Genomic DNA, 5,688 nt, shown 5'->3' on the forward strand with positions numbered 1-5,688 from the left:
GCAACTTCTCTCTATGTGTCTTCCTCTCAAACATATGTATGCTTCAAGGTTAGGGCTTGTCTTACATTGCTCTGCATTAATGGAATCTAGCACAATGCCGTTTGTTGAGTAAATTATGATTTTTGTACACAGATAGCATTAGTTTTTGTATTAATGTACTGAGTAATATGAAATCCAGGTATGAAGGACATAATTGCACCCAGTTAAATATCTAAAAAGGCAGCCAAGGGGCAGAAGGATTAAGTATATTCTATAATAGCATGAACAAAAGCTAGTCTAATAAGAAAAATTACACAGAATTTATTCTAATTTTATTATCATAATTTGGAAAAGAATTTTCAATAATCCTCAGCTACATCAAATTCTAGGTAATCTAGCAAATTTATTGGTTCCATTTCTACTCATAAAATCCACTATTATTTTATGATTCCCCAAGTAGTCTCCCCGATGAGAGGCTAAAAGAATTCAACTTACCAACATGTAGTTCATATAATAACAAAGGTGTTGAGGAGCTCGAGGATAAATAGAGCCTATGATGAAGGTTGCAGTGGGTGGTTATTTGGCACCTATCTTATGCTAGGTACTTTTCAAATGCTTTATATGAATCATTTTAATTAATATATATTATAATCCTATAAATTAATTCCAAGTATAGGTCCATTTCACAGTTGAGAAATTTAAAGCTGGGATTAATGGTCATTCTTACTCTAGAGCTAATGATTCAACAATCTTCCCTACAAAATGTCAAATCTAAATACCTGCCTCAGATTGTTCCTGAAAAAATTCAATCTACTATCTCAGTTTGAGAAATTTATAAAAAGAAAGTCGACCTTTTTTAAGACAATTAGCTAGAGAAAGAAAATAAAATTAGTTGGCTGTTCTGACTAGGTAGGTAATTAAAAAGAAAACAAAACATGAATGGAATACCTGCAGCTGGTGAAGTTCCCTTCTATTCCTGTTAAAATAAATAAATGAAACAAATAAGCAGTGAGTGCTTTCTAATCCTAAACTAGGATTTCTTAACCTCAGCACTATTAACATTCTGGGTGGAATAATTATTTTTTTGTAGGAATGGTTCTATATGTTGTAAGATATATAACATCTTTGGCCTCTATTCACTAGATGCCAAAAGCGCCTTCATTGCAGTGTGACAAGCAAAAATGCCAAGTGTCACCTGGGGGCAAAAATCACTGTCCAAAAGTAAAGAAAAATAATGTGACATTAAAGCCCTATCTCTCTTTATCATCTTTTTCTTTATACAAGTATTTCTCAAGTGCTGTGTAGATAAGCAACATAAAAAACAACCTTTGAAACAAGGGAGAAAACCTGATTAGAGATGCCTGCTTCTTGTAGACACATTGATCTAATTTCTCCTTTCTTTCTCCTATAACACAAATGATTTCAGGGATCCTCCACCCTCATCCCCAAAACACACACACTACACCCACTCTCATCCCCCATCCTACAATTCTTGCATAATACTTCTATTTTTGTTTTCCGATCTGTTTCTATAGTTCAATTGATAGAGACAGGGCACAGCTGGGAGTGACAGAATTGGTCCAGAACATCTCACTCTCTTAAAACTTTCTACTATTTTCTCCCCAAACTAAGTCGCATGAAAATCAAACTTAAATAAATTCAAGAAGCAAGTATTATCAGACTTTCATGAAATGATCTTTTTCTTCTCTCTCTCCTTATTCTTTAACTAAGTTTGGAGTTCAGTTTCAAGTCAGGTCTATTACATCCACTTTGTGTAAAATATTAACTCCTCTTATGAAAACTTAAGAGATTATTTCCTACATTGCATTTTAAATATTCATCTCAATTTATATCTATATTTCCCACTCCATTTGTATGTTTCGTTTTACAAATTTAGCATTGGACCTTAACATGAAGATGGGATTTCATTGCTAATTGCACAAATATCTGAATTTAAAATATTATAATTTTTAAGGACCATAATATTGAAGTATATTCCTCCTAATTCAACCCAAAGAGGACAGTGGGAAGGGTCCGTGGCATCTTCACCTATAAGGTTACAGTCAATCTTCCTTTACAACTCACTTTAAATTTGGCTAAAACAATTCCCCACCTATTCCCTGCCCCTGATTTTGTTCTCAATTTGTAGCCAAATGCAAATGAGTTCATATAGTAAAGACTAGAGTTCCTTCCTTTCAACCAGAAATAGTAATCACAGGGAAAAATATAACACTTGCATTCTAATCTTTTTCTTAGTCATTTACTCCAAGTGGACAATAAGGCAAAACTAACATATCCTGCTTTTCTTATAAAGTTCAAGAAAGAACTAACTTTCCAAAAGTAAGTTATAATTTGGCATCTAAGTGCAATTTAGACTTATGTACATGTATCTTATTTCAGTGAATTCTACATATACCTGAAAAAAATGAATGAACATATTTCTTTTAGCTGGACAATATCTAAACCTTACTCTCATTAAATAACGACATTAATTTTGTGAGTAGATAAATTGAAACTAAATCTTTTTGGACCTTTAGGAAAAAATTTATTCCAAATTGTCTTTTCCTTATCAATTTTATATACATATGACTCAGGGAAAACTTTATTACTTCTGTCCCCATTAAATGAATTATAAATATCCTATATTTTTATTGATTTTGTTAATAATTATGTTTTTATGTTTTGATAATGAAATTTTTTAGTTTAATGAGATCTTACAGATTTTTACATAGCCATGTTGTTTTTTCTCTGAATACAGTAACTTTGAGAGTAATCTTTGAGGAATTTTTACTGTTGTATTATCTCATAAATCGATAGCAATATAACAATATCACAAACTTACTATAGTTATTAATGGCTCCCAAACCTATACAAAGCTCTATGAATATATAATCTCATTTAATACTCATAACATACTTTTGAGATAGGTACCATTATTTAACAGATGTGAAAACTTAGGCTTACAGATCTTAAGTAACTTCTCAAAGTCAGCCAAAAGGTAAAAATTAGGTTCAGGATTTTAATCATAGCCTCTCTGGCCTCAAAACCTAAGCTTTAATGATTCTATTTTATCTGATACACATGGGAGTTAAACACTCTTACACCTTACTACTCAGAGATCTGTGGACTAGCAGCATCAACACTACCTGGGAACTTGTTAGAAATGTGGAATCTCATGCCCCACCCTATACTACAATCTGATTTTAACACATCTTGGTTATTCTTATGCACATTAAAATTCTAGAAACACGATTCTAGTTGGGTACTGGTGGATTGTCTCCTTAACATCCATTCTATCCTTACACAAAGCATTCATAATTCTGGTTTAGAAAAATGCATAGTTCCAGCAAAGTAACTCCATACCTGGCTACCCAATCCATACTAAACTAAACTATACATCCCATCAGAGTGAGTCTCTGGACTTCTGATGGGAATGTTGGCACAAAAACTGTATTCTTCAAAGCCAGCTGGTTAAAGGGCAGATATGTGGCTTGAGATATGGTGATTCTAGAGTCTGCAGAGACAGACAGAGGCCAGGAAGCAATTAACCATGCTCCACATTTGAGAATTTCTCCTTAAGAGGGTTGGTGTATGTGTTGAGTATGTGATTGGGGGGGTGGGGTGTGGGCAGTGAAAGGGTGGAGGGAGGTAGAGTGAGTTGTATTGACATAATCAGATTTTGAAGACATGATCGAGAATTGATTAAATGAACACTGAAACCCTAAGGCAGAGTGGCCAGTTACAACTGTTTCTGCAGGATACACGAGAGATGACTGTCTGTAGTTTAGACCAGACTGAGGAGTAGGGAGAAAAAGGGAAGTGAACAAATTCTAACTATATTTAGGAAGCAGAAGCAATAGCCTAAATAGTTTTAGGCTACAAATAGTAAGGAAACTATTAAGAAAAGCTTCAAAATGTCTGGTCTAACTGGAGACAATAATCTTTACTTACTATAAAAAATATTGTAGTAGGAGCAGTGTAATGGGCAGGACGAGCAATTCCATTTTGAACAAACAGTTGTGCTAACAGTTCAAATCCAAGTTCATCTTTGCCAATACTTTTTATTCTTAATCATTATATATCCGACTGCATTTGACCCATTTTTAATTTTTATTTTTTTTTATTATGGTGACATTGGTTAATGAAATCCAGTAAACTTCAAATGTACAATTCAACAGTAAGTTATATATATCTATTGCATTGTATTACCACCCATGGTTAGATTTCTTTCTGTCACCACATATTTAACTCCTTTTACCCCACCTACCTCCCCTTCCCCCTCTATCCTCTTGTAACCAGACCTTGAGATAATCATGCTAAGCAAAATAAGCCAAAAAGAAAAAGTTGAAAACCACATGATATCATTTATATGTAGGATATAAACCTAAAAGCAACAAACGAACAGAACAAACAAGCAGAGACTCATGGACATGGACAATAGACTAGTCATTTAACCCTTTTTAAAAAGAGAGATAATGCAAAGTTTTCTTCATTCCAAATTACCCTTTTCCTGAAATTGGTCTTAATATTCTTGAGGTTTTACTGATACGTGATATAACTAATTCAGAGATATAGGCACTGTTTTTTCTATATTAAACACAATTTTAGTGTGGGTAAATTTTCTAAAGGAAAAACATGACCTATAATCAGAACTCTTAGAAAAGAAATGAATCTTGTAAGATTGACTTCTCTCCTGCTCCATTAATTGTTAATTATCACTAATGAGAAGGAAGTAGAATTTGGTTTACATCTGAGCAGCCCATAAATCAAACTTACCTGGAATTCTGGTCACATGAGCATCGTCGGCTCTCTCCAGCATGTGACCCCCACCTTGTCACATCAGCTTCCCCAAGAGAGATTTGTAAAGGCTGGAATTCTTATGATACAGTCTACTGGGTTCTGGGCTCTAACCCCTGAAGGATTTGAATTAGTTGCAATAAAATTTGGAGGTTTTATTTTTTTTCCTGTGAACGGATCTTAGAGGAAAATTTTAGGTCTCTGAACAACCTTCTATTGAAGAATCATGCACCTCACATGTGCCTTAAAATATCCATCAATGCCCCCAAATCTCTAAATACATCGATGGGAATTTCAGCATTTAATTTCGTATTATTCAGATGCTTTTTAAGAGGACATGTTACATCTGTCTTTTGTGATTTTTTTTTTAATCTTATGTTTGTTTTTAAATAGTAGGTAATGTTGAGGAGACAAAATGACAAAACTGTTCTGACAATTAATTGACAAATAAATGGTGCATTAATTTAAATTGCTCCAAATGTTTACACTCGTTAGATACAGCTCTTTTAGGAAAAAAAAAAAAAAGTAATTGTGTAGCTGCCATAAAATTTTCAGTGAACAAAAAGGGCAACATTTGTTTCTCTTTCTCTATGTTTCTGAGAGAATAAGTATGATTTAAAATTATATTAAAGTGTGCAGCTCCCATATTATCTTTTTGCTGTGGTAACTAAAAGGCCCACTCAAAACTGTGAGGATATTGCATAAAAAATCACATATATCTATAGGCAAAGAAAATAACATATACTTCTATTTACATGTAGTTACACCTTTCAAGATGCTGGTTTTTAGTTTTTATTTTCATATATGAAAGTAATATGAGCATGTTAGACCAAATCTGAATGTATATTGAATGTTTTGTTTCAATCATGATATTCTCTATTCTGCAATATAAATACAAAGACTAACCTGTTT

Source organism: Pteropus alecto, unplaced genomic scaffold, assembly GCF_000325575.1.
Source record: "Pteropus alecto unplaced genomic scaffold, ASM32557v1 scaffold71, whole genome shotgun sequence".
In the NCBI taxonomy this organism is placed as follows: domain Eukaryota; kingdom Metazoa; phylum Chordata; class Mammalia; order Chiroptera; family Pteropodidae; genus Pteropus; species Pteropus alecto.